Below are 12,256 nucleotides of genomic sequence, written 5' to 3' on the forward strand. Positions count from 1 at the left end.
GATCAACAATACGGGCAAGCTGCCTAGCTTTGATGCAGTCCAATATGAGTTTCTTCTGATTCCGTATTAAGACATTTTGATTTTTAAGGATTTTGGTCTGGCCATAAATGAGTCGATTTATTTGCAGTTGAAGATTTGCAAATTCGACCTTTGAATCATTCTGAAAAAGAGTTAAATCTTTGACAGATTCACTAATCCAAGAGTTGTACTCTTTCCTTGCAATCATCTTTTTCAAGACAAGTTCTTGAATTGAATCGCATCCTTTAATGTCTTCTTCCATCTCAAGATTCTCCACTTCCTGAGGTCTTGGAGAGTTCTCCATAGCCTTTTTTTTAATTAGGGAAGGAAAAATAATATAAAATATATATGTTTATGAACAAGAGAAGGAACCCTTGTTATGAAAACCTTATAAACTCCCAAGCAGAAGACACCGACATTTATGGACCAGTTATAGAAGATTGATGGATCAGAAAAGATCCAATAATAAGAAAATACACTCTGTTTTCAGATATCTCATATTTTCATAGCTCAATAATTAAAAGATTTTCTTTAGATCGAAGCATATGAAAAAGATAAAATAGTTACTATGAGTCAAGATATGACTCAACATTCACAAAAGAAAAAAACAACTATTTCAAACACAAGATAGATGGTAACATACAGTAGACTTGAGCATCTCGCAATTCTCATCCTTGCAACTCTCAAGTTAGATACAAGGATGAAATTACCTAGAGCTAGGTAGCTAAGTGAGATATAATCCCACCATGCATATTGAGAGATGAGGTGTAAATACCATATGAATGTTTGAGCCTTGTATTCCTTACCTTTCTTCTGTTGTTTTTTATCCCGGAGGAATAATACATAAACCTTTTAAAGTATCTATTAGAAGGATTTTTATGAGGACTAAATCTAGGACCTCTAGAGATTGGTTCCATAGGGTCAGAAATGAGAGAATTCCATTTCCTAGACTTAGATCTACCAGACTTATTCTCATTAGCACTGGGAACGTGTGCATTTGTAGCGCAACAATTAGCACCATTAAGAGGGACACGGTTCCTGTAGAGATTTCTAGAAGAGTGACTTTGGAAACCTTGTGCACGAGAATTCTGGTTTTCTGCAGGAATGAAATCCATTGTAGATGTCGTCAGACAATTCACTCTGCCAACATAAAAAAGAAGTAGATTTTGAAGATCAGAAATCTATTTCTATCTAGCAAAACAATGTGAATCATAATGATTTCTTTTCCCGCAGAAAGAACAGGTCCGTGGAAGAGAGACATCATAAGGAACATGTTTTAAACTCATAGCCCTATTGGAAGACTACAAGTTATGTAAACATTTATTAGCAGACGCTTCCTTTGGAGTAATTTTTTTAATGTACTGTAATCCCTGATGAGAATTAGAGATTGGCACAGAAAAAGGTTTACTCATTAAGACAGAGTTCTCATTTTTCAAGGAATTGCACTTTTCCTGGGCTAGGAGAAGAGATGCGACCAGTTTCTCTTTTTCAACATAATGTTTTTCAGATCTGATGAGTGAATCTCGATCAAACATTTTTCTCTAATTGAATCATTTTTAACAATATCTTCAAGAACACTGATCTTTTCACGCTATAGGGTAGTTTCTTGAACAAGGTTTTCAATATTTTTAGAGAAAGACTCAACGATACTGTAGAGTTCCCGTTCTCGATCAAGAGACTTCTCAAGTTCATTAATGAACTGAGCATATTTTTCTTCAAGAGATTTTATTTTAGAATCTTGAACATCAATATTCTTAGTAGATTTTTTTAATGTTCAGATGAGTTCCATTTCAGCTTCTGGCATAGTGTCAACTGTCTCATCAGAGGGAATGTTATCAGAATCTGATAGCAAAAATTTTCTACCTCAGGATTCAGAAGAATCATCTACGGAGTAATCGATCCTTTGAGGTAAGCCCAAGACATTTGGCATAATCAAAATCTTTGGAAGGCATTTTTATGTACGTAAAAAAAGATAGACTTCTGTCCACAGAATCAGATTGCTATAAACACAGACTTAGGAGGTCTTAAACGTGTTTGCCGGCTCTGATACCAATTGAAAAAGCGAGGGTATAACAACCACACCCAATATTTCGTTTACGCAATCTGTATGGACAACTCCAATATAATTCAAAGAGAATCAACTAGACAGTCAGACTCAATCAAGGAAAATATATCCAAGATTTATATCTATGTTTCTCAATTTAATCATCAAATGAAACAGATAGAAATCTGTGAGCATGATTATTATGAGAAACAACTTGAACGATACCAAAGACCAATTTTCAAGTGTCAATCAATTTCAATCAACAACCAAAGGTTGGATTTACTAATTGATTGAACTGCGCATAACCTGTGATATTTCAATTATATAAACAAATGTAATGCGGAAAAGAAATAACACAGACACCAGAAGTTTTGTTAATGAGGAAACCACAAATGCAGAAAAACCCCGGGACCTAGTCCAGTTTTGAACACCATACTGTATTAAGCCGCTACAGACTCTAGCCTACTACAAGTTAACTTCGGACTGGAATGTAGTTGAGCCTCAACTAATCTCACACTGATTAAGGTACAATCGCGTTCTTTACGTCTCTGAATCCCAGCATGAATCTAAGCACTTGATTCCCTTAGCTGATCTCACCCACAACTAAGAGTTGCTACGACCCAAAGTCGAAGACTTGATAAACCAATCTATCTCACACAGAAAAGTCTATTGAATAGATAAATCTGTCTCCCACAGAAATACCTATGAGTTTTGTTCCGTCTTTTGATAAATCAAGGTGAAAAGGAACCAACTGATACACCAGACTTATATTCCCGAAGAACATTCTAGTAATATCAATCACCTCACACTAATCTTAATCGTATGGTAGCGAAACAAGATATTGTGCAATCACAAACGATGAGAGGAAGATGTTTGTGACTACTTTTTATCTTGCATATTGAAGAATAAATCTCGAGCAAATCTTAGAGAAGATAGTACTCAATATGATAGAAAACAACAAGATCAGAACACCCAACTACAAAGAAAATAATTGAGTTTGGTTTCACTATCCCAATGAAGTCTTCAAGTCGTTAACCTATAATGGTTTTAGGAAAAACCTAGGTTAAAGGAGAATCGACTCTAGTCGCAACTAGTATCACACATGAGGTGCGGGTATTAGGTTTCCCAGTTGCTAGAATTCTCCTTTATATAGTCTTCAAATCAGGGTTTGATAACTTTGGAACAAAGCACTTAATATTCACTGTTAGATGAAACCTGATTCAAGATTCAAGATAATATCTTTCCACCTTTAAATGGTATTTAACTTGTTACACACAAATAAAATATTCCTTTATTTAGATAAGGGTAACCGTACCTAAAAGCGTATATTGAGTTGGCTCAATAATAGTTAACCGAAGTTATCCATATGAAAACTTTTCTCTTAACCTTGTTCATCTTAACACTTCTAGATCAATTGATAATCAAATGAATCTAATTGTGTTACTCATAGATTTGTTCAATTGTTTATATTCTTATAGAAGTATACAAGACACAATTGAAGCAAAATCGAATTGATTCAAAAGAATCAGTTCATAAACATTTTAGCCACGGTTTACAAAGATTGGATTCATTAATGTGTAAATGTATTTGTTCATGAGTATGAAATCATAATTAACCGATTTTATAACTTGAACCACTTAAGTTTGCAAACGGGTACGCAAAGTTCAGTTCCGGACATTGGTCACAGGCCGACAGTTTGCAAACGAGTATCTGAACTTTAGCTCCGGACGAACTCAGTTTAAATTGTTTGCGAACGGGTACGCAAACTTGGTTTTCGGACTTCAACAGTTAAATCAGTTTCCGAATGGGTATGCAAACTTAAGTACCTTGACTTAAATAGTTGAATAAGTTTGTACGGGTATGCAAACTTCCGTTCCTGAATTCCGTCAAAACAGTTCGTACACTAAGTACACAAACCATAATGTATCCAGACATGGGTTGTAGTTCTTAGCTTCCATTTCAATCATTAAAACATTCTTAGAAGACGACAATAATTGTCTCACAAAAACTATTAGTTTATAAGAAATTTTCAAGTGATCGAATGATCAAAAAGAAACATTCTGAGTCTACATCAAATGACTGTCTCACACAAATCATGTAAGATATTACCAGGTGATTTTCACATGATCATCTTTTGACTTTCATCAAGAATAATGATGAACGTGGTCAAAGCAAAAAGCTTTCCAACACATATTTCGAGAAAGATATAAGCGAGTTAAACTCATCTCGAAATCTCAAATGTGCCTAATGTAAAGTCTATATAGTAATACAATTTTTATCTCAATATAGGAGATAGAGTAGAAATAGACTTTCCAAGTGATAGATGAGTTTTAGTCTCCACATACCTTTTGTTGATGAAGTTCCACAATCTCTCCTTAATAGTTCTTCGTCTTCAATTGATGAACGTCGTGAATTCTCATGCTCAACTACACAATCTATCCTAGTCTGAGACATCACTATAAGTAGACTAGAAATCAAGACTTATAGTTTTGATCACTAACATTAACAACACAAGCTTGAGATAGAAACACTTGCGAGTTCGAACGATCAGTGCTCTAACAACATCATAATCCCATATGCCTTGTAACTTTTTTTATTGACTCACCTCATGTATGTGAGGTGTTATGTGGTTGCACACGTTGCTCTACTTTGTACATTTGTTGCGCAAGACAAGCCAGCAGTAAAAATAGATGCAGCTCATTGTAGCACAAGCAAGATAAAGGTAAAAACAGATCGATGAAAAATTCCAACAAAAATTGAGATGTCCACATCTGAAAATGTTTAGGGAATGAAAAAAGTTGTACTTTGATTTTGTTGTCAATTTTTCGGCTGAAATTCGTCTATCCACCCGCAACCACTCGGTTCACTCACCCGTGAATGTCAACCCCGCCGGATAATGGATCAGATGCAATGTATTTCTAAAATCCTTCATTTTAATGGATTGAACGCGACTCCGCATCCACCCATCCGTTGCTCACCCCTAAAATACGGTAGCTTATAAGATTTATATAGTCTGATACCGATATTACTAGGGGATGATATCATTTAACCGATCCAATGATCAGGATCGCTTAAAATCTTTCTGTCCCACTATCAACATCTAGTAAACTGGTATTAGCGCACATCAATCATGAATCCAAGTACTAAAAATAATAAATCCATTAGATTAGGTCGTGCTCGTGTAGAAAATAGAGGCACGTGAAATATTTGCACCTTCAACGGGCTCAAGTCTTATCTCTTCCCGATATTCCCATTAGGGATTTCATCTGACGATATAGACTCATCTCTTCCGCCCTTGCTCCTCCATTTTCTTCACTAGGGTTCTGGTAGGAGATTTTGGGTTTTGGATACTGATTATTCCGTCTTTCTCAATAAATTGTTAAACTTTAGCTTGATTTTGTTACTGATTTGATTGTTTTTCCTAGAGTTTCTATTATTTCAGATCTGTGTTTTTCTTGAACAACATATTTGATTTTTTGCCCAATGATGGAAAACATATTTTCTTGAACAGTTTGCTTTGAGGTTTCATGATGAGCCTTGAAACACCACCACCTCTCTCTCTTTCTCTCTTCTTTCTTTCTTTCTTTATCTCTTCTCATTCTATCCCCATCTCTCTCTCTCTCTTTCTTCTCCCTCCCTCTCTGGTTGGTGATGATAGACTTGTTATGAAATCTCTTTGATAATACTGTGAATGATCTATTATAGCTATGAGATCTGAGGGCATTTATTTTATCAGTTCAAGGATTTGAACTGTTTTTCTGCATTTTATGAAATTAGATCTTCAGATGAATCTTATTGATTTCATTATTTGTTTGTAAGCTGAATCGTGCAAGTGATGACAGATTAGACAGGGACTCAGACTCTTCGGAGGATGTTCGATTTGTCTCTTGGGAAAATCTCTGATGCACTAGTACTATAACTTAAATTCATTGCTTTGATTTCAAATTGATAATGGCTGTGTAGCATGTTAAGTTTGAATGTTTATATTTAACTGTTGCTTTTTCTGTTACTGCTTGCATTTTCACACACGACCTAGTGAACTCCATTGCCCAATGATGAAAAAAAATCACATTGAGGAGCGGTTGTAGTGCTTTTTATTAAGAGCTTTTACATTCTCCACTTCTTCTTCTTCTCCATCATCATCATCATCATCACTTTTATTCTTCTTCCTCTTCTTGTTTGTTATTATTATTATTATTATGGTGAGATGTGTGAAGGCTCTTAGTGAATACCTTGGCCTACACTGCCTATGAATTTCATATGCTACACTATCTGAGGCATTTTGAAATCAGATGTAGACTCTCAGTATTGATTGGCTTGTTAGTCATATGTTTTAGTATATCTATGATAATCTACCGTGTTTATTTGAAGTAGTGAAGTCTTATCCTCAAATTGGGTATGTGTCTTAAGCACTTGTCTTTACAATATGATGGTGTAGAGCATAACAATTTTTTCTGCATATCCTTTCGAGTTTTTGAGCAGAACAATATGTATTAAGCACTTTGTTGTTCTTTATCTGTGTGATGATTTTGATTTGGTGCTTTGGAAAATAAGTATAGTAGATACCAGATATTCATGGTTGTGAGCATATATTCATTATGAATATAGAAAAATGTCATATGATGCCCTGTTTTATGTATAGGAGTTATTCTTGGTTGTGTTGAAATTAAAAGTTAATAAATAGTTGTATTGAGGGCAATCCTCCCCACAAAAAGAATGTATCTTTTTTGATATTGGTACATACATAGTTATGTAAGATGTCCTTGTTAATGGTGTAATATTATGGACCCTAACAGGGGTACTAGTTTACTGGGAGGGTACTGGATCCCATACAAAACAAAGCACTTTCTTGTTTGTCTTATAGGGGATTCGGTACCCTTCCTAGTAAACAAAGCACTTAGAACATGTAGAGATACAAAACAAAGGGAAATTAGGTGTTGGACAACATCTTAAATTTTATATCTTTTTGTATATCTGATAGGTGTGAAGCACCGACACGCCATTATTGGCGTTTTAGTGTTCCACGCACAATACTGGCGTGTCGGTGCTTTACAGTTATCAGTACAAAAAGATGTTGGTGAATCAGCACAATGAACTTTAGTATCTCAGTTGCTGCATTGAGGGCATTTGTTTTTATTAGTTCAAGATTTATAACTGTACACTTCTGCATTTCAAGAAAATAGGTCCTAATGTAGTTCTTATTTGATTTCATTGTGTGCAAAAGTTGTAAGTTGTGCAAGTGATGACAGTATAGACAGGGACTCGGACTCTACGGAGAAATGGTCGATTTGTCTTTGGGAAAATATCTGATGCACTAATTATACAACTTAAATTCAGTGCTTACTTCAAATCAACAATGGCTGTCTGTAAGGTTTGAATGCTTATGGTGTTCTTGTTCGTTCTTTTTTCCTTCTTATATAGTTTGGACTATTTATGCATGACTCGGTTCTTTAGTTGCAGCTTTGTGTGAGCCGATAACCTGCACCTTAAAATATGGACTCAGTGTCACTTAATATAGAATAACTGCCAGTTACATTATGTTGCTGACTTGAGCTGCTGTTTACCTTGTTTTATTTTATTTTATTTTGGTTTGAGATTTTAGGCAATACACTAGTTTTTATTTGTAAATTGGTTTCCATCTATGCGGAATTGTAATTTGTGGCATCAAATGCACATATAATAATTGATACAGCAATATCATAAACTGTCCGATTACTTTGTATTCCTAGAGATCTTTGGCACTGATTTGCATGATTTCCAAATTTGTTGAATTTGCACCTTGTCTTTACTAGTAGAAAAACATTGAGGAATTTGGCAAGCAGATATGTGTTCACTAGAGTATGCATTCAGATTTTATATGGATCAAATATCTAACATTGAAAAGAAATTCCAAATAATAGTATGCAATTTGACATAATATTTCTTATTCCAAGAGAATTTCATGTTTAAATTTAGCATGTGTGTTAGCTTGTTTTTCTACTCCATGTTCAATTTACTATGTATTAGCTTGTTTTTCTTAAATTTGACTTTTGGTTTGTGTATTGGTGCACATGCAAATGGAAGAAACAAGTCATTGTTGAGCTGTTTTTTTCCATATAATTTCAGCCTGTACATAGAAATATACCCTATATGGTTAATGAAATTCTTGGTTTGGTTGTCCCTGCCCCCTTTAGGTGAACCGGGGCATTTATTGGTTATGAAAGCTTAAATGTATCAAGAAAGAGAATTTAGATTTTATACATCTTTTAACTATTGCTGGGCTGAATACCTTATAGAGACATGAGACGTGTAATGATCATGTAGTCTCATCTCATGTTATTGGAAAGAACAACCATCAAATTATACAATTTTTTTTTTCTCTTACTTAAAAATTTAACGATCACGTGTTTGTGGACTAAGCTTTCATATGCACATGTTACTACTCAACTTATTGAATATAAGAATCACAAAAAACATGAGCAAAATTATTAGAAGAGTTGGCGTTCTCTAAATCGGATAGCACTAAAACCACAAGAATGAGTTTCTAGATAGAATGTGCATGTCTCTAAATTGGACAGCACTAATTATAGTACCTCTAGAACTTGACTACCAATGTTAAGTGAAACAAGGCCGGGCACAAAATTTGCTGCTCCTACAATCCTTTCAGCTCCAAGCATCATCACTATATTCTTTGTTTTATGATTCCCGTCATAATGAACCAAGAGTCTCACCATTCTTAAATTCCCACATTAGCTGCAAGCAAAGGTTGCTGATAATATTCTCTTGAGTAATGTTGAGAATTAGACCAAAATTCTTTAACTCCATATACCTGCATCACGAATGCATCGAACCTGGATATCATATAGCTTGAAGCCTTGAACAATAAACAAAGGTTGAGAATTAGACCAAAATTCCTAGGACTCCCAAGCTAGTGTTGTCGAAACTCGAATCACAATCTGGTTGATGTAGCAGAGGCCCTTCTACTAGTGCCAATTCCTTAATGTCTCACTGCCAATATTGAAAAATATAATGAGGTCGTGGCCTCCAGTTCTAACTCCTAACCAGTGAAGAGCTCCTCTTACAACTACCCCAGGTATTTCGCGAGTAGGAAAAAAGATATTGTCCCCGATCAGTATCTTTCCATGAATTTGATCGCAATGTATAAACCTCGACGTCAGATCCAGTATGATGTTCCAAACAATAGTCTATGAGTCTTATAACCTTGTAATCGTCAGTCCTGCAGTCATAGCCAAACCCATATAATCCAGTGTTACTACTTGAAAAATGGTTTCGTGAGGTAAGCAAATCCCTGTACTCATTAGTAGATGGATTCCAAAGACTAATAGCATCCTCGTCAATAGCACTAGGGTAGTTGGTGTGCACGCAAATCAAGCCATTACAAGAGCCCAAGATCTCAGCTCTTATCTCTATAATCTGCAGAAATCAATGGGTAATCTATCTGAACAACCTCATCACATTCGTATGTCGCTGTTGATGTGGATGCTAATTCTGATAACAATGAATTATGATCTATTGTGCAGAATGTATCAACTAATCTATAACCAGTCCGGTCATACTGGAACATAATGGGTAATCTATCTAAGATTCTCTCACTCTATAATCCTGCGTTCATAAATTTACATGAATTTAAACACACATTTTTCAGAAAATACAAGGTCTCTAACCGGAATATTAACAGCCATCAAATGATACCAAACATTTTCAACTTCACCGTGTCTGTCACCAAACAATGAACTAAGAAATGCAGTTATGGGTGTGGCGATGAACTATGTGCTAACAAGGGCAGATGAGTGGAGCTTTCCTCAAGTTCGCCGAGGACACAAATGTTGTAATTGGACTTTCTACTGTGAACCCGAAAATACTGAATGCAATTTTGAAATTGAATTGTTCACCAATGAACTTACTCTTTTCAAATTGAATTCTTCACAGCTCTCGGGATCAGGATCATGGAATCAGAAGAACAACCAAATTAATGGCACCAGTTCTATCTTTTCATTTGAATATATTTCCCTGTCAATGTGCCAAGGAATATTGCTTCTTGAATTGGCATAGGTTACCAAGACTTGAAGACTAAAAATTTGTTTTGAAAAATTGTTGGGTTCCTCTTTAGAAAAGAGAAACCCTCCAAAAATAGGTGTATGCCGCTTATAAACGGCAAGCACACGGTATTCTTTAGTAAAAGGCGAAAGAATAGTTCGCTTTGTGCTTACCGCACGGCTGCGTGATTCATTTGGATGAGCGAAGTGCTGATTTTATATAGAGCATTTTGAGTAGAGCTGTGATTTCTAATCCCCGTGGGACTAAATCATTCTTCACTTGAGCCGAGATTTGAAGTTGCTAAATAGTCCAGGTTTATTTCTAGGATTGCCAACCAAAGAAGGAATATGCTGTTTCTATAGAGATGGATAGGAAAGGTTACCTTCATAATCACAATGGTGAAAAGGGTTGTCCTCGAAAGGAAGTATGTAGATGAGTTGAAAATTTACACAACTTGAGAGATGTAACAAAAGTTGTTGTCTCCAAGCTGGTTTGAACCAGTAGAGGAGAAGCCATGTCTGAGAAATCAAAAGTTTTGTATTGAAGATAGTCGGGCTCCTCTTTTTAAGAGAAAATTGGCATACGCTGATTTTAACTGCAAGCATACTATATTCTTTCGTTAAAGGCGAAAGAATAGTTCACACAGCTAATTTGCTAGGTTGAAGTGCTTGTATAAAACCGTTTTGTTCAGAAACTTTATGTGGGACTAGTCCAAGTTTCTTCCTGGACTTGCCAACCGAAGGAGGAATAACGTGCTTCAAAGCTTCTAAAATGTAGTCATTTTGCTTCTGAGGTGATGGTGAAGGAAAGGTTACCTTCTCAAGGATTCAGTACTTGAACAGTTCATGATCAAATTGAATTTGATTTCATCACCGTTTCCTTTGTCTCTCCCTCCAAGTATTTTCAAGCAAATTGAGTTTGATGCCACACTGATTCCTCCTTGTTTGTCTCTCTTCGAACTGCATTTTGATCTTACATTGCAACATTCAATGATGCATTCTTATATTTTTTTGCCCGTTGGCCTGTGCAACAATCAAAATGAATATTCGAAATTTGCAACATTCAATGATGCATTCTTATATTTTTTTTATCATTATGAGTTATCTGCAATGCAGTCACCAGCTCTTAGTGTGTGAAGGGGTACTTAATTAAGCATATGACCTTCGAATTTCATTGCTTACCTTCAACGGATGGGCTTTTTTTGTTATTTTTTTGTGTGTGTGCATTCTCTGTGGAGACAACACTCACTCATGCATTCTTGGTGTTTTCCATTCATTAAAAGCTCATAAGAAGCTAGAATCAATTCTCCAGTTTCAGTTTGAGTGTCTCCTTTGGTTGTGGCATTGATCCAGAGCTTCATATAAACTAATAAGAAGAAACTGTAGCCTTCATGAGTGAAATGACAACCAAGGAAGTGGAGAGGTTCATAGGTTCTATTCTTTATGTGGATGTAAAAATATTGTAGACACTACAGTGCAGACTGTCATCAAGTGGGAAGAGGACCATTATGTGTCAGAAAGAAGACTTTCTTGAAATAGATAAATTATTAACGGTGGTTGCACATGCACATCATTACTTAAGCTAATCATATAATAGTTGGCATGTTAGAAATGCCGGATTTGACAATAGGAATAACAAGTTGTCATGGAACCATCCTGATTAATCTGCTAGCTAGTTATACATTGAGTGCTAGCTAGTTGTACATTGATACAATCTTGAAGTAATCTGACTCGAATTATTTTAATCGTCGTGATTGAAAAGGATAATATTCTTTTAATAAATAAAATTACTATTCCATGTCGGAAATATATACAAATCAATGAATAATAATTCATCATGTTCGTCGCCATCTAGAGCAACTCTGTATGTTTCGGAGTGTATGTTAAAGACTCCCAACACACCTGATTTTCATCTCACAAAGTTTCCCCAAGGCGTGTGTCTAGCTTCCACCATGTCTGCTGCTAAAGAATTGTTAGGGAATGATCATGATCATGATCATAATCACAATCGATCTCACCAGGAAATGATGATAGGTTTACTCAAAATACTGGTCGATTTACAAGTAAAACAAGCGGAGTCACAAGCAAAACAAGCGGAGTCTCATGCAACTACTCTACATCAAGTTGCAACTACTCAGCATCAAGTTGCAACCACTCA

General features: G+C 35.6%; 1 non-coding gene and 2 pseudogenes across 1 annotated transcript; 2 read left to right on the plus strand and 1 right to left on the minus strand.

The window, feature by feature from the left end:
- Positions 1–5,887: 5,887 nt before the first annotated feature.
- On the plus strand, positions 5,888–5,971 carry LOC113292254 (annotated as a pseudogene).
- Positions 5,972–7,294: 1,323 nt separating this feature from the next.
- On the plus strand, positions 7,295–7,378 carry LOC113292258 (annotated as a pseudogene).
- Positions 7,379–10,161: 2,783 nt separating this feature from the next.
- LOC113291969 lies at positions 10,162–10,282 on the minus strand. Its single transcript, XR_003331667.1, has one exon. It is a non-coding gene; the product is annotated as a U5 spliceosomal RNA (small nuclear RNA).
- Positions 10,283–12,256: the final 1,974 nt, after the last annotated feature.

This window comes from Papaver somniferum, chromosome 6 (genome assembly GCF_003573695.1).
Source record: "Papaver somniferum cultivar HN1 chromosome 6, ASM357369v1, whole genome shotgun sequence".
In the NCBI taxonomy this organism is placed as follows: Eukaryota; Viridiplantae; Streptophyta; class Magnoliopsida; order Ranunculales; family Papaveraceae; genus Papaver; species Papaver somniferum.